Below are 18,754 nucleotides of genomic sequence, written 5' to 3'. Positions count from 1 at the left end.
AAGTTACATTTAAACGGTTTGTGTAAACTATGAGCCATTAAACGAGAATTTCTCGTGCGGCCCGAGCTAGTTGCGTCCGCTTACCCGGGCGCGTTTAACGCGGGTATTCTGCGTTCTCAAAGGAAATTTTCCGCTTATCATCCTTGACACAGTTGTAAACTCCATCCAGGCGCCGGGATCCCACACAGGCTATCAAATATAAACAGGGTGGCGTAAACGTTAAAAAGATCTTGAAAATAAAACTCGATGTTATAAGCGGCTTAAAGCTTTTTTAGGTCTTGGTAAATAGCTTTTTACTAAGAATCCTAAGTAGGGTAGTTTCTTTGACAGGAATAATATTGGTTTAAAATATCAGGGTTTTTCTGGTTTGTAATAAGATTAGATTGCGATTTATTTTATGTAGCTACCTAATCCTATTCTAGGACTTATGAAAGATATATTTGAATTATTTGGAAAGTACAAAAGCTGAACGTACAGTCTATTAAAAGAGCTTGCTCCTTTAAAAAAAATCTTTCATTATGACGCAAGTAAACGAATTAGGTCATAAGTGTGGACATAGAATTACCTCGTCATGTCTCATTCATAATTTGGCATTTGGCAAGTCGGTGCCTGACGACAGATATTGATGAGGTCCAGCTTGCCCCAGCCTCCCCCGCCAATATTTGTAAGGCTCATACGCACCGCGCCGGGCTAATGGGCCGGGAGTTTTATTTATGTGACAGCCTCATAAAGACGAGCCGATGATAATATGATCGGAATTAATGGGCGTATTCGGTAACTTTCTTTCTTCTTAACTGATTTGAACTTAGTTGCTATTATTATGTATACCTAAGTAGATCCGCGACTTTATTCCTCAAAAAGCTGTCAAGATGTGACACATCGAATAAGAGCGGTTTTGCACTACGTCCGATCCGAACCCGAAATAAGGTAGGTACGTCATAGCCGTAGAACTATTTGTATACCTACATCCGTTCTCCTTCATCCGATTTCTTTCCGTCATTTCGGATCTAGTGCGTAAACTACCATAGGTACTAATAGTTCGTCTAACTATAAAAGGATCTTATAATATGTTCATGGGTTCAGATCTGATTTGGATTGCACGTAATCGCTCTAACTGTATATCACCGAAGGAGCCGATCTACATATCATACAACTATTTAGTTCAGTTTAGTTCATCGTACCTATTAAAAGCTCCAAGGTCTTGAGCTTCCTGTATAAAGTGACGTAATAAAATAAAGCTCTCCTTTCTTAAAAGGTACATGGAAGAAATTGTCAACGATGTCGCCGGCACGGCAGAATTTAACGCACCCTTAAGTATATAACATTATTTTAACTTTCAAGTTATCTCGTTTCCTCGAAGGTCTCTCGATGTCAGCGAAAATTTCGGCCCTCGGAGTTGCTAACACGAAATAATCTGGAAGAGGCCAGTAACAATGACACAATTAACGTCTGAAGCGGTGTAACTCTTGAGCACCAGCCGTACAATGGATCTATGCGGGATATTGTTGAGCAGACGATTCGGTTTAAGAGTTAGGGGAAAAATTGGTATTTTGCTTGAGCACTGCTGAACTGTATTTTCAACTCATTGGAAAGTTACTAATTACTATTCGATTGTACTGTGATATATTTTTCATTGAATATCAATGACAAATTATATCAGACTACAATTTACGAGTACCTACATACAATCATAGTTAGTAATCAAATGCTCTAATCGGTTCCTACTTTAAACAGTGTTAAAATTTGTTACAATAGTAGAATTATCAGGTTCTTTAAAACAATCTGTGTGTCCATGTTGTTGAACTCCACGTGTTGAACTTCATTAACATAATATTTTTGATTGTTTCAGGTTAGAAGATTACTCGATAAATCACGACTCAGGTTAGTACTTATGTATTTCAATCAGGCATCTTAATAAATCATTTTGCAAAGTTACCTCTGTATATCCCTAACTACAAAGTTACATACTGCTCACATGCAATTCTTTTATCTTTTTATTTTGCACATATTTATCAGATCATTCAATAAATTGATCATAAAATATGATATGAGTGATTGCCGATAAAATGATGAGCACCTACGCGAGCCGCTGCGCCGATCTCCCACTATTGTCACGAGCAGCTGTTTAAGTGCTATCTCACTTTCGACGTGACTGGCCTCGTATATTTTTTCCACAAGTTCAGTTGTTTATTTACAACTCGTTGGCAATTTAGCTCCGTTTCGCTTTTCCAGTGTGGTGAGCGCCATACTGGACAGAACTAGGTTAGAGTGAGATAATAGCTGACGTCGCGTTTGTTCCCGTCCATTGTTGTTTGCATCCTCCGCCGCCTGTTGTTTCTAGCTAGGTTATCACATTGAAAAAGCCTCGGTGTTAATATAGGTAGAGCGTTTAGCCTTTTATCCCAGTTAGTGATGAATAAATAGCTTACAATGCAACGTCGGATAAAGCAAAAAGCCTCGTTTATTTAACAATGTAGACCAAATTTATCAGATTCTCGAGGCCACAAGCTTTTAGCAAGCTCGATGTATAAAGCTGAAAGCTTTTATTTTACATAGATATGTTCATCCACATATTTTGTAATTACTCGTTCAAAAGTGTATTGTTGTTTAAAAAACATATTTTTAGCTTGAAGTTCGGCGAGAGCACCTCTGGAGCTAAATGAAAGTTTGTTTGTTGTGCGGGCGGTGTCGCGCGGGCGGCCGCTGATTTAGGGGGAAACTTGGCTTGTTTTGCATTTTACGGGAACGCGGGGAGTCACCCCTGAGATTTGAATATTTCAAAAGGAACACAACTTTGCTAAGCCTCGTCTCTTTATACGACTTTCGTATTGTGTCACATACTGTCTGCCATAATAAGATAGTAAAAATCACCATAACATGATAGTAACCTTTTGCAATTTTAATAACGCAACACCTACATAGGTACAAACGGTTTGCAATTTGCATTAAGACTATGATTAACAATATGCATTCAATAAGCGATACAGCGAGGAAATGCCGCCAGCATAATGGGCATAGGGCACCATGCCGCAGGCTGTTTTGATAGATGGTTTTTAGGGTTCCGTAGTCAACTAGGAACCCTTATAGTTTCGCCATGTCTGTCTGTCCGTCCGTCCGTCCGTCCGTCCGCGGATAATCTCAGTAACCGTAAGCACTACAAAGCTGAAATTTGGTACCAATATGCATATCAATCACGCCAACAAAGTGCAGAAATAAAAAATGGAGAAAAATGTTTTATTAGGGTACCCCCCCTACATGTAAAGTGGGGGCTGATATTTTTTTTCATTCCAACCCCAACGTGTGATATATTGTTGGATAGGTATTTAAAAATAAATAAGGGTTTACTAAGATCGTTTTTTGATAATATTAATATTTTCGGAAATAATCGCTCCTAAAGGAAAAAAAAGTGCGTCCCCCCCCTCTAACTTTTGATCCATATGTTTAAAAAATATGAAAAAAATCACAAAAGTAGAACTTTATAAAGACTTTCTAGGAAAATTGTTTTGAACTTGATAGGTTTAGTAGTTTTTGAGAAAAATAAGGAAAACTACGGAACCCTACACTGAGCGTGGCCCGACACGCTCTTGGCCGGTTTTTTCTTTTTATAATTGGGTTCTATTTTTATTATTTTCTAATTATACAATTAGTAATATTTATTATAAGTTTATTTTTAAGTAGTTATTTAGTTATAATTTCGTTTTATTTCTTTGTAAGATTTTAATCTAAGTGTTTTACATAGTATATTTTAATGACTGTGAGGAATTTGAATACAAGTATACAACTTAAAAATAAACGTTATAGTAGTTAATTATTCAGAACGAACTATCAAAAATCGTACCATTATGTTACAAGACGGTCAGGTACAAGACTAAGAAGCTTTTGTGACAAAAAGTTACTAATCTTCGTACAGGTGCAGGCATATCCCATGCCAATACAATTACCCAGGGAATCACGGGCGTGCACATGAGGCAATAAAACCTTTTCAAGAAAATTCCAATAATTAAAATCCGCACTAACCACAACAGAAGGCAATCTACTTGAACTAGGCATTAGATAATACAAGAAAAAAGGAACGGAAATTGTTCATTGTAGGGACTTTTCAATCTCGCTTTGTGGCTATTCATTTAGGTATTCGCTTTGTCGTGTGCTAGTAGCCATCAACGTCGAATGAGCGTCTTTGTCTCCCACTGAAACAGGTTAAGTAAATAACCAGATCGTGTTTCATAATGGACGAATGGAATTTCCACGTCCGAACGAATAGAGTTTGCACTTTATATCTGATTCAGTTTTTAATTAACCTCGATTCATGGGTTTACATGTTAGTGGAAGCTATTTTCATGATACGGCTCATTATTATGCTTATAAAAGCAGTTATAGCGTCTTTATAGTCGGGACAGAAACTGTTTGGGTTCGTGGCAGCGGTGCTTTCTGTACCTACGCTAATAGTTATTTGTTGTACAAGGGGGCAAAGTTGTATTTTAACGCCAAGTGTGGAATTGAAAAACGAGCAAGTGAAAGGATTCTATAGTTGAACCACGAGCGAAGCGAGTGGTTCGAGAATATAATCCTGAACTTGCGAGTTTTTTAACACACGAGAAGTAAAATATTAATAAATATTTGCACCCGAGTGTAACACAAAACTTTTCCCCTCACTATAGCGAGGAAACTACAACGCAAAAAATGCGTTTATCGCTGCTTCCAGTAGTTCCACAGGTGGTAAATCATCTTTATTACTAGATTCACCTGCTTTTATCAATTTTAAAGCAGTTAATTTGACTTTATTCAAGGTCAAATTACTTTACCCACTAGTGGATAAAATGCGTTTTTACCCGCTGGTATTAAAGGACAAAACAGGTGTTTCCGAGCTAGTGAGGGGAAAATAAAATACTGTCAGGAGTTGATGCTATGTTTAAGAGCAGTAAGCGGTAAAGTGGGCTAGAAATCTTTAGATTTATTGCCATAGCTAGGCTGTGTTTTAACTCCCTAAGAACGTACGTATATAATAATTATGTAATTATGTATTTGTAATGTATAATTGAACATGTCAGTTAATAAATCAAGTACAGCATATTATTTAATGTAGCACCGACATATCTTATACTTTTAAACGAGCAATTCTTGTATATTTATTTATTTATTTATTTATTTATTTATATATATATTTATTTACACTGACGATCTCGGAAACCGCTCTAACGATTTCGCAGAAATTTGTTATGTGGGGGTTTTTGGGGGTGAAAAATCGGTCTAACTTATCCTTAGGTCCCGGAAAACGCGAATTTTCGAGTTTTCATGCGTTTTTCTTCGCGCGCCATCTCGTGTGCAGTAGTTGTACTGTTAAGACAGAATTCTTTCGGTCGATGTAAGTACTATTTATTGCAAACACTAGATGGCGACATAGGTCAAGGCTAAAACGAATAGAAAATACACTATTTGAGTTTTTGTGGCGAAATGCGCGCCATCTCGTGTGGAGTAGTTGTGTTGTTAAGGCTGAGAATTCTTTCGCTCGATGTAGGTACTATTCATTTTTGAACTAGATGGCGACACATGTCAAGGATACGAAACAGAACCGAGCGAAGCTCGGTTGCCCAGATATTTATATATTATATTAGTCACTTGTATTAATATTTTTCACATCGAACGCCGCAAAAATATCTGACATCATCTCTTAGTTGTAGAGCAGCACGTCACATCTTTTGTGGTTTTCGAAATGTAACATATTATTGCAAGTGACCGTAAGTTAACAGTAAGACAGCATTTGCATAATAAATTTTACCTGTCTAAAGAGGATTCCAGCCGGGAAAACAATATCGAACATATTGTATTTTTCGTCCTCTTGTCCTTACGAGAAATATTATTTTATGAACAAGCATAGCGTAACATACATACATACATACAATATACATACAATCACGCCTGTATCCCATGAAAGGGTAGGCAGAGCACATGAAACTACCCAAGTTTCAGTGCCGCTCTTGGCAAATAAGGGGTTGACAGAAAAACGAAACTGTGACATTGCAGTGACAGGTTGCCAGCCTCTCGCCTACGCCACAATTTAACCCATAGCGTAACATACAATTTCATATCTCAAATTTTATATCGATTAATATGGGCTTTATTAAAATATTGGCAATATAAAACCCAACAATTTAAATGTAACTATTATGTTCTATGCATTGGCAAATATTTTGAATAAACATTCGTTTTCGGGTGTATGTTAGGGTGGAGCGAAAAAACACTTTTCTGGAATTAGCAAACCTAATAGTTATCAATCAATGCCCCTTACTCTATGAAGCCTTTTTGCAAATTTTCAGCTTTTTAAATCAACATCTTCTGCCTCCGCATTAGGGTTGAAATTTTTAAAATCTCATACAAACCTAAAAATTCAACTTTCAGATAAAAAAAAAATTCGGCAGTATTATGTTTAGTCATAAATTAAATATAACAAGATCATACCATCCCATACATTAAAATGCGACCGCCTAAGACCGCGCTTACACTCCACCACACATAGATGGCGACACAAAAAAATGTCTTGTAGCTTTCGATTATACTTGTAGATGGCGTTAAGTGTCACTTTTGACATAGATTTACGGCTCGGAATTGACACTTAATGCCAATCTACAAATAATCGGTGGCAACAAGGCATTTTTTGTGGCATCTATGTGTGGTAGTGTAAAATTTTAATGTATGGGATGGTATGATCTTGTTATATTTAATTTATGGTTTAGTATATGTTATTGATACATATAATTATGAGAAACTACAAAAAGTTGCGAAAATAGCGTCAAGAATCGCCAAAGTTTGTCTAGTTTCAGTACATTCGCCAAAATAGCTGCTAAAATACTGAAAATTGGCGATTTTTAACGCTATTTTCGCAATTTTTGGTAGTTTCTTGTAATAATATGTATCTATAATGTATACTGTACATTATACTGCCGAAAAATATTTTTTATCTAAAAGTTGAATTTTCAGGTTTGTATGAGATTTTAAAAATTTCAATCCTAATGCGGAGGCAGAAGACGTTGATTTAAAAAGCTGAAAATTTGCACAAAGGCTTCATAGACTAAGTGGCATTGATTGATAACTATTAGGTTTGCTAATTCCAGAAAAGTGTTTTTTCGCTCCACCCTAGTGTATGTTTAATAATTTTGCCAAAATAACAAATGTATTATTGCTGCCCAATTCGTTTTCGCACTACAGGGCGAATAAACGAATACTGATCGATAACAACAACATTGAGATATTACAAATAGACATGCCTTTAACGAACTGTATTTACCGTTTTCGATTTGGCCTTCGATATATTTAGGTCATTGGAATCCTTTGAAATTCCAAGTGAATTTATACGTGTATGAATGTTTGCGTGTAGTCAAAGAACTCTATGTTGTGTTGTGATATAAGTACCTATAGGTACATTTATGATTATTTCTCCCACAAGTAAACGTTAACTATAAGTTGGAACATTGTAGGTACTAATTGGGTGAAAGTACGTGTGGTATGGCATTAATAAACAGTCCGTTCCTGGCGTATTGCTAATAAAAGTTGGCCTTATCTAATTTAATTAAGCAGAACTTACCTACTTACTTATTGGACGAAATACATATTATGTGTTATAGTACAAATAACTTATCTACCATAATGCTTAGTGTGTATTACAGACTTAGTTGAATTTAAGATGCTTATAAAATATCAGTGACTCCTGTAGCTGTCGGGCAAGCACGGCGTGATATAGCTGATCGTGTCACTGCGTCCTTTTCGCTGTTTCTGTAAGGGACCGTCCACACTTATAAGACGCATGTCTTGCGGCGCGCAACGGACGTCTCCGCTACGCCGCCTGAATGTAAGGACGTAAGATGCGCCCCCCCCCCCCAGGCGGCGCGGCGCGCGCCACGCCACCGCCACGCCGCCTGGGGCGCGTCTTACGTCCTTCCTATACAAAATGTACTGAGGAGACGTTTTTTGAATTACATTCAGGCGGCGTGGCGCAGACGTCCGTTGCGCGCCCCGAGACACGCGACGCCTAAGTGGGGACGCTACCTAAGTGTCTGTAAGTGATTAGCTATAGCATGCTACCGTGCTTGCCCGCCCTGCCTCTCTTTTTTATTCTGCTTATTTATTCTGGTAAAGTAACCCCTGCGGCACGGTATCAAACTGGTTAAAAATATGTTAAAATACTCTTACATTTTATTTTTTCATCAGATAATTCAGTTTTGTACGCTAAACTAGTGTCGGAATTTACTGCATTTCAGTCCCAGCGGTATCGGTATCGGTTTCCGCGTGAATTGGTCGCTTTTTGCGAGCCGGCGACATCCGCAACGAGGTTTTTCTACTTGTTTTCTTTACGGTGTTCCTGCCGGCCTAGCCGAAGCTACAAACGTTGACGCTGCCGGACGATTGAAACGCAGACTGTGCTTTGTACAACTACAGAAGAGCGATAGGGAGAGCTGGCTCTGATTCGTTTACGAAGCGTAAAGCGATTGTGAAGTTTGCTAGGCACCCTGGTTGGCGCAGATAGCTGACATCGTGCACTATTCGCTTTGTTTTGTTTACTTGTTTTTCTGGTACGTTTGCGATGTTTTATGATTAGATAAACAGTAAAAAGCTACCACTACGACATGTCATTTGTGTGACATGGATATAAACATTTCTCTCGTATCGCTTTATTAGAAAAGGGGGCAATCGACTCTCGAATGTTTTGGTTGACTTCAACTTACAAAAATTGACGCCCGAAAGGTGCAAGCTGCGAGTAAAGATGGACAACTCAGTGGTTTTCACTGAGTTCATTTGACACGCTAAGTAGATACGTTTGCTTGATCTATGGTATATATGACATCTGTGCTCGAAAGCGTATTCTTCATTTTCGTTTTTAGATATTAACTATATTCAGATTATGAGTAACCTACACAATGTCTCAGGCGTTTATTCAGCCAACACTATGCTAAAATCGCTAAATACCTATTCTAACGAGGTTCCAAAGGCCGTACAGCGTCCTTGAGGACAACCGACGAGCGCAAAGGGGAGCGTGGTAGACGTAATCAAATGGCTTTACAAAGGTCCCAAACGGTACACTATGTGTGCGCAATTGACTCCTAGCTAATTCTCAAATAAAACATTGTTCAGTACATGAGGTCGTTATCCCAGGAAAAATCTTAATAGCGACAACTAACTTTGAAATGCGCCACAGCACAGCGACATCTATTGAGCTTTGTGTGTAACAGTCAAGTTGATCTTAGTACTAACATTGTTGTTTGTTTTTTACATGTTTGACTACTTATTTACAATCTTTACATTTACTAGTTACTTCAGTAAAATATACAAGTTACGGGAACCGTGTCCCATGATTTAAATATTTAAACACCGAAGTTCAATATCACAATATTGATACCCGTGGCGCCATCTGTTGACGTACGGCCAAACTAACAATTTGACGAATTTTATCTAAGAGTTACATATTGACATGGTTACTATAAAATTCTAGGCACCCGTTAACACATGTTGCACTAGGTTTTAGAATTTTAAGTCTACGGGAACACTTAAATATTTGCTAAGTTCACTCGGAAAACCAGTACCGGTGGCGCCATCTAGTAGCGGCCGGTTAAACTAAGCTTGTTTGCACTGAGTTTATACATTTTGGTAAATGTTCGCGTTACAGTCTCCCCCTCTGGAACTGCAGTCGACCCGGCGCAGTGACAGGAAAGTCGACGTTGAGTTGCGATCGGCGTGGGAGCACGTCCGCGTTCATTTCCGGTTGCTGGTACAGGGGTAGTCTCTGGGTCTCCCCCTCTTCCATAAGACTGTAGGTACGTGTCTTAGGGGTTGCATTGTTACCCTGGTATGGGTTATAGGTTACGGCCAGTTCTACTTGGCTCTGGGAACAGTTCCATCGAATGTGGGGACAGCTCGATCTCCGTCGTTGCAAGGGTTCGCTGAGCGTCTCGGTACATGTCATCCACGAACTTGGGTGAGTAACCGTCGAACAGGGTTCTCTGTCTCTTGGGGACGGATACTTCCGGCACATCGGCGGTCGTAACCGGGATCAGCTTGTAGGGGACAGTGGCACTCTCAGCTGGTAGGTCAGCGTCGAACGGCAGGGCACGCTGCAGAGTGGTTTGATACCTCGGCTCGGGCGCAGGTGCACTCATAGACACAGCTGACGTAGCTATGCAGCACTGCAGACTCGGTTCTGTCTCGTACGTCAATGACCGTTCCCCATCGTCTTCCTTCCCCAACTCGTACATGGCCGTGGGTTTGTCGATGAAGTGCCATATCATCTGTGGCAGATTAACAATTATGCCAGCATCTTGCAGGAAGGGCACTCCCAGGAGCGTTCTTGTGTCCCGTTTGCCGGGGAACACGATGAATTTGGTTGGTACCGCGCGGTCGCACACATTCACCACGCATCGCAGGTTGAGGACCTCCTGTACCCTATCAACGCCGTCCGCCAACGTTATCTTCGCAGACTCCACGCTGATTCGGTAGCCACGCTTCTTCAGGCAAGTGTAGAGTTGGTAGGATGCAACGTTGCTCTTTGCACACGTGTCTAGGTACGCAGTCCCAGACATTCCATCTATGCCAATTCCGATGATGGGCCTCTTTCGGATATCCATGGAGTAATCCTCAGTAACCCCAATGGCACAAAAGTCGACGCGTTCCGTCTTGGTCGACCCCCTGGCTACTGCACACTTTGGGCATCTGCTCCTAACTACGCCTGGCGTACCGCACCCATAGCACGTGATGACGGGCGGTGGCGGACATGGCGCTGGCGTTGCCGTTGCAGTTGGCGCAGTGCAGGTAGTAGTTGTGGCTGGTGGCAGCGCTTCAACCTTCACCGTTTCTCGAGCGGCTTCTTGCCTCTCTTTCTTCCGGCATACATCTTCTGTATGGCCCACGATCCGGCAATAGTGACATCGGATACGTTCCTTCCGTTTAGGCACTGTCGGTGTAGGAACTTCGTCATCCAGGAGCAATTCCACCGATTGCGCTGCCTCGAGGAGGGCATCAAAGCTCAGGACAGATTCCCTCGGCACTTTCTCCCTTATCCTCCTGTGTAGAGTCCCGTACACCATGTCCAGTTGCTGCGTTTCCAAGAGCTGGGGCTCCGGCATCTGAGCAATCAAATCCCTCTGCTTGGCGACAAAGGTCTCAGTGAGCTCTTGAGAACCTTGGTCGTTCAGGATGATCTCCTTGTACAACATATGCGCGGGTTTCTTCGGTGAAAACGCTCTACGCAATCTGCTGTCAAAGTCCTTCCAGGTCTTCACAGTCTCGCTTATGCCGTTCCACCAAACGGCTGCATCATCTCTCAGGATGAGAGGTAAACTTTTTAGTGCGTCGCTGTCGCTAATGTTCCCGACACGCTTGAAACACGTCGCTGCCGTCAGGAACGTTTGCACGCAGGCTGGATCCCGTTTTCCGTCGAAGAAGAAAGTTGCCTTCGCGAAGGAGCTATGCTTCACCGGCGGCGGAGCAGGACGTACAGCGCTGGTGATCGCCTCCAATAGCTGCTGGAACTGTCCTTCTGACATGTTAACAGCCATTTCTACACGTTGTTCTCGCAAAACCTTCGCTCTTCGTGTCTCGACAGTCATCAACGTCGTGACGTCACAGCACGGCCCCACGTTGGGCGCCAGATGTAAGGGATGAAAATCCGTAGAGGGGTGGGGCGTGCGCGTAGGCGAAGATAGAAACGACGTGTAGTAGTCTTAGGCGTTTATTCAGCCAACACTATGCTAAAATCGCTAAATACCTATTCTAACGAGGTTCCAAAGGCCGTACAGCGTCCTTGAGGACAACCGACGAGCGCAAAGGGGAGCGTGGTAGACGTAATCAAATGGCTTTACAAAGGTCCCAAACGGTACACTATGTGTGCGCAATTGACTCCTAGCTAATTCTCAAATAAAACATTGTTCAGTACATGAGGTCGTTATCCCAGGAAAAATCTTAATAGCGACAACTAACTTTGAAATGCGCCACAGCACAGCGACATCTATTGAGCTTTGTGTGTAACAGTCAAGTTGATCTTAGTACTAACATTGTTGTTTGTTTTTTACATGTTTGACTACTTATTTACAATCTTTACATTTACTAGTTACTTCAGTAAAATATACAAGTTACGGGAACCGTGTCCCATGATTTAAATATTTAAACACCGAAGTTCAATATCACAATATTGATACCCGTGGCGCCATCTGTTGACGTACGGCCAAACTAACAATTTGACGAATTTTATCTAAGAGTTACATATTGACATGGTTACTATAAAATTCTAGGCACCCGTTAACACATGTTGCACTAGGTTTTAGAATTTTAAGTCTACGGGAACACTTAAATATTTGCTAAGTTCACTCGGAAAACCAGTACCGGTGGCGCCATCTAGTAGCGGCCGGTTAAACTAAGCTTGTTTGCACTGAGTTTATACATTTTGGTAAATGTTCGCGTTACATTTCGGTTTTAACCTACACAATTGTTATTGTTTCAAAAATGTATACGGAACCAGTGTTTTGTGCCAAATTCATATTTATTTAACAAAATAAAACCCAATGGACTGGATTGTAGCTATGAACATATCAAACTGTGTGTAAATATGTACAATAAATAATGTTAATAAATATCCAGAGAGTAAAAATAGGGAATATGTTATTGAAACCTGTTTCGGGCCAGTAGTCCCCTTTGATATTATAAAGGAGAAAAATTCACTTCTAATTGAATATTGTAAATAGGTCATTTAGTATCGATTGGTTGTATATGAAGTGTCACGATTCATGATACTCTTGATGGATTTGTGGTCAATTAATTATTTGGATAACCACGAAATCACCACACTGGATTGCTGCTCCTTTCAAAATGCAAAACGTTAGGGTTACCACTTATTTTAATAAGAAAATATTGTAGCGCATGCATTGTTTTTTAATCCTTGTGTAATTTCGTATCAATAAAATCACCAGGAACAAAATATATCTAGCTAAGTAGGCTTGTGCCGTTTCGTTCGTTGATCGGAGCGCTCCGATCTCGTTCAATCGCTCCCACGAACTAGTTCGCTCTTTTAGGTCTTTTGCTCATTTAGTTCAGCCAGACCAGCGACCACTGCGGTCGGAAAGATCAGAACGAATGGGACCGAATAGTGTTTAAATGACACGAATGGTCCACAGATAGTAACATTCCGGGCCGAAAGGTTGTAAGTAACTGAAGTTTAATATGAAAACTTGACTTTTTTTGTTGCTCTGCTAAGTAGCTCTCGCTCTCGGTCGGCGCAGTCACACATTCGTTCTCGATCCAAACCACTCGCGCTCGCCGATCCTATACTGAACTAAATGAGCAAAGACCGATTCTCAGACCACGGAAAGATTTAGTTCATTTCGGTCATTGATGGGATTTTATTCCTAACAGTTCATAGTTCGTGAACGACACAAGCCTATAGCTAAAGCATAGTTAATTTAGAATTGGTACGCGATGGGAGGAATTTAATTTTTAAATGAAAAGAAAAAAGTAAACAATATTTTTTATTGCAGAATATAAAAGATCGTTTATTAATTTATAGCGTGTCATATATATTTCAATAATTCAGTATGTTTATGCACAAAATTACGGACTTTTCTGAAAATAGTATTCATCATCCTCTGAACAAGATTTTCATCCATCTTTTTTGTCTGTTGATTCCGTGTGGACCGCAAGGAGTGGATATTTTGAATTATTTTGCCACTATTATTTAATTGTCCTTTAATGAAATAATGATTTGGGCAATAAGTATTGCCTAGTAGTTTTCTGGAAATTCAACAATTTAGCAATCATTGACCCAGACCAAGGGGATTTTTCACGTATTTGTTCACAGTGCATTTTCGCCGGTCAACGTCCATCATCAATAACTTACAAACGCAAAAAGTTAGATCAACCAAATTTCTAATATAGAGTTATCAACGTATTAAAATTAAGATGTGATTATCAGTTTTTTTTTTTAAATATAAGCTAAACGCGTGCCAATACTGGCGGATATACTGGCGGAAAGGTTAAAAAGTGCTTAGTCTATGTAAGTTCTCTCTGTCACTTTGCATTGGGACAGAGACCATTCCTTTTCCATGCGTCCATGAGGTTCATAAATTGACCTTGCCTAGTATAAATTTACTTGTCGTGGCATTTAATGTATCCTTTTTATTGCCCGTAAGTACTTTTATACCCTTTTTTATGGTAATTTAACTTTTGCGATGTGATATGTAAATAGTTTTTTTTTTCTATTATTAGAGAAGCTAAAAACCCCGTATTCGCACTTGACCGGTTTGTGACCGATTGACTCCCTTGAGCCAACCCTATCGGAGCATAATAATCCAGTTAGGGAGACCGCACGCGCCGCGGCCGCCGGCGCGTCTGATCGAACGGTGCCATAATTGCGATCCTCACCAACGACCTGCCGACCCGTGCTACCTACTATGCTGCGGGCAGGTTGATAATGTAATAAATAACTACTTATGTACTTATATATTGCTAACTAAGTAGGTAGAGGTACCTAAAAACCTACAAATTGAAAAATGCCTCAGTCAGTTGTTTACTTAAATAGATTTTCATAGTTTAATATCATAAATAGAAGCGCTGGTAGCCTAGTTCGAACCCCGGCTCGCACCAATGAGTTTTTCGGAATTTATGTGCGAAATGTCATATTTTGATATTTGCCAGTCGCTTTTCGGTGAATTCCAATAAGGTCTAGTTTACCCTTCGGGTTGGAAAGTCAGATGGCAGTCACTTTCGTAAAAACTAGTGCCTACGCCAAATCTTGGGATTAGTCGTCAAAAGGGTGGGGTACGCCCAGGCTCCCATGAGCCGTGGCAAATGGCGGATAATGCTAGGAGGATGATGAGTTTAATATCATAAATTATTAAGTTTAAGAACGCATAAGTTTTCATTAAATAAAAGCAGACTTTGACATTATATCAATACAATATCTTAAAGAAGATACATTAGTATCTACTTAAGTGGTATTTATGTATATGTCTTACCCGATTCTATTTCGGGCTTCCGTGGATTAATCTGTTTTCCGAGTTGTTTCCATTTAGACAAATAATACCGCGAGATAATTGTTCTTCTAATAGATAGCTACTAAAATAAATTGCGGATTAAGCTACAGAGTCGTCCGACAGTTTTCAATTTACCAAGTAGAAAATTGGGAGAGCAGCGTCGCGTAACAAAATAAAAGTTAGTCTGCTTAATAAATCCAGTGACCGCTTTTGTACTGCTTTTTCGATCCTGGGAATAGTCAGGAAATGGTTCTACGGATTCCAGGTTTCTAAAAACTTAGATGTAAGTAGGTAAATTGTTAAATGAATGTATTAAAGATTTTGCTTAAGATACCGTTAAAGTAACGGTAAATAGTTCCTAGGTAGAGTTTCCATGTTAATACAAAATATGAAATACGTACGTATAGACTGACAGGTGTATTAGGAATTTAAAATTCTTCAACCGAAAACCTGACTTTGATAGGTATACTGACATACTATACTTACACATATTTATAGTGAGAAAAGATTTTCTTTCGTATTCTTAGGGAAACTTACGAACGTGTCATGCTATTTCAGTCAGTTTCAGTACAAGACGTACTGACACTGTCTGAACTAGCATGACAAATACGAACGTTTTCGTAAAAATACGAAAAAAAGGTTTTCGCACTACATCTGTAATATACTAATTATGAAATTCTGAATACGCCTGTAAGGGTGTCCTGCCGTTTCGCCAAAAAACGTTTCGTCAAATTTCATTTCCCAATAATCATATCGCAATAGTTTCATTGCCCAAAATATTGTTTGGCAAAGGTATGTTTCGCAATTAATTTGTTTGGTCAAATACACCATGCAAAACCACGTTTGACAATAAATATTACAAGGCATAAATGTAATGTAATAATTTTATTAGTATTGTATCAGAAAACTCGTGTGCGACAGGGTCAGTTTAGGTGCGACGACGAGCGAAGCGAGGAGGAGCGTGTTAGGTTGACAGTGAGCAAACTGGAAATAGTTTTTTAAAGTAATTAAAAATTAATAGAACATAATGGTAATGAAAACATAAGGTTTCTTTTTAATAAAATGTATCCGGACATATAAGTGAAAATGTCATCCTTGATATTTGCAGCAGGAGGAAAAAAAGTACCTACGACATACACATTATTTCACACAAATCTTGGACACAAAGTATAAAATCAACAAACAAATTTCTAGTGCGCCATTTAATTACAATATATTGGGAAATGGAAATTTTGCCTAACAATACCTTTGACTAAATAATATTTGGTAAAATGAAATTTGACCAAGTAAATATTTTGGGAAACAAATACTTGCCAAAAAAGTCGCCTGTAAGTCATTATGAGACTTGCGTGTTAAAATAAATTAATTGACGTACTTACATACGCCCAGACTTACGAGTAATGACTTAATTGGGTGTCCAAAGTTTACCTTTATGCGTTAAATTGGACGTAGTTACGCAATAACGTTCCAATCCATCTGAAATTGTCATTGAAATGAAAGACTTTTGTTTTTCATACAAGGTCTAAAACTTAATCATAATTTCATGTGGATTGGAACGTTATTGCGTAACTACATCCAATTATAGTAAACATTTTCTTTATAAAATATACTAATATTATATTACTGTAAACATTAGTTAGGTACACCTAAGTATTTCTATTTTACCAGTAAAGTAGTTACCCAGATTAATACACGTTACGTTTTAAGTCATCTGACAATATTGAGGAGTATGTTTCGCCTAATTATTTTATAACCCAATTATATTCCTGTAGCCAGGAATGATAAGAATAATAAATGACTGGAAATTTAAACGAAGCGCCGTCGTTCAAGCAAGACAGATGCTACACTCGTAATTAGAACGGGGCTCGCGGCATGAGCAGGCACTTCGCGGACCTAATTTTACAATGCATGGCGCCTTTCGCCTGTCACTGTTTAACCCTTCTATACCTATTTGTAAAATTACAATAGATAAATATTATTTTTCAGAGATTGGATGAAATTGTATGGCCCTGATGTACCTAATAAGACTGTTTAAGTTCGCTGGCACGGTTACCACTATTTTTGACTACTTAGTAATTTAAATATAACATGAAATATGAAGGTAAATATAAATACCTGATCGGAAAAGTAACTACCAATTTCCTAATTACAGACAAATACGGAAAAAACCGTTTAGGAACATTTTTAGGATCATATCAAAGTTGGTATTTCCATTTTTATACGTGACTGTTGCGATGTCCTGAATGTCGTTTATAAATTAGAATTTAAGACGATACGGTAGGGATCAATTCTCCATACAAACGCTCTCGACTATTTCCTCCCTGGTTTTTGAAGATAGAGCAATTTTTTTTTTTCAACTCAGATTGTTATTATTTTTATCTGTGTCGAACTGTTTTGATTTATTTGATATTCTGCTTTTTAAAGATTCTAGAGCCAATCAAAAATTTTCAAAAATTATCCGCGGACGGACGGACGGACGGACGGACGGAAACGGCCATGGCGAAACTTTTCATTGTGGCGCAAAAAAAAAAAGGTGTGATACTCAAGATTAGTAACCATTAACCAAAAAAGCTAAACAGTCCGACATAGATTATTTCATTGTTATTCAGATTCTCAAATTTCGTTCCGATTGATTAAGTTTTGAAGGAGGAAAGAGTCGAGAGCGGAACCTCGATTTTAAAGATTTTTTGAAATATCTTTTGACTGAGTTGTTCTTAATGGACAATTTTTTTCGATAAATCTAGTTAATAACACTTGTATATTTAACTAAAATTCCCAAGTCGAAAGGGGGGCTCCTTTCCATTTTAGTATTTTCGCTACCGTATCCTCTTAACAGATACGAAAACGATAGCTCAAATGCGCATCTTCAGCTCGGTTTTACACTTCAAAATTGATAAACCTATATGCAAGAAGGTATAGTAACTTAGGTTACTCTACACACCTACCGAATTATAATTTCACTAAGTTGCAGCTTGGAGCGGTCGCGAGCAAACACAAAGTTTAATTATTTTTGCTTTGTCCCTATATACTCTTACCCGTTTTGGTTCCAGGTAGTATTGTAACTGTCATCCGCACAGTTTGGGATCAAAAGTCGGGGCCTTGCGCCACTTGTACTCGAAACAAAGTCAGATTGAAACGTCACTCACTCAGATGGCTGTTGGGAGTGCAACATTATTTTATTTAGATGTGCTTTATTTACTGTTATGCAAGAGAATTTATAGATATGGGTATAAACAAGCCCAACTATGATTGGCTGATTGCACAACGCAGTTGAACGTTAAATTAAAATGATAATAACGTAACCGATTGAAACATATTAATAGTTTGGAACTTTGGATTCTCTCTAACCATATTGTACGTAATTCTTTGAGCTGAATTATCCTATTTTTAAATTAAAGGAAAAATGGAAAAATTCACACCTCCGGCAGGACTCGAACCTGCGACCTTTCCTGCCGAGTCCTGCCGGAGGTGTGAATTTTTCCATTTTTCCTTTAATTTAAAAATATGTAATATCGCTCGCAGACGTTTCTGCATGATAAAAAACAAATTCTGAATTATCCTTTTAGAGCGCTGCTCGTAACGAAATAGTTTTTCATGGCACCTGTCCCGAGATGCATTTAACTGGGATTGACAGTAATTTCCGGAAATCGGCTACGACGCTCGCCCGGAACGTGCTCCTAATGGACTTGGCGAAAATCTAGTTAAGATTCTGACGCGAACCTACTGTACCTCCGTAATTAAATGCAACT

At 39.1% G+C, this 18,754-nt stretch overlaps 1 protein-coding gene across 2 annotated transcripts in view; it reads left to right on the top strand.

Moving 5' to 3' along the window:
* LOC125227181 overlaps positions 1-18,754 on the top strand; it is a 210,042-nt gene that overhangs the window by 37,423 nt on the left and 153,865 nt on the right. The window contains exon 2 of one of the 2 annotated variants that reach the window (XM_048131417.1): positions 1,850-1,881. The exons of the other annotated variant lie outside the window; for it this stretch is intronic. The gene's annotated coding sequence lies outside the window, so the exon portion shown is untranslated. The remainder of the gene's footprint in view (positions 1-1,849; positions 1,882-18,754) is intronic. 2 annotated transcript variants of the gene reach the window in all.

The sequence above is a fragment of the Leguminivora glycinivorella genome, chromosome 6, assembly GCF_023078275.1.
Source record: "Leguminivora glycinivorella isolate SPB_JAAS2020 chromosome 6, LegGlyc_1.1, whole genome shotgun sequence".
Taxonomy (NCBI): Eukaryota; Metazoa; Arthropoda; class Insecta; order Lepidoptera; family Tortricidae; genus Leguminivora; species Leguminivora glycinivorella.
This window is presented reverse-complemented; position numbering and strand designations above follow the sequence as displayed.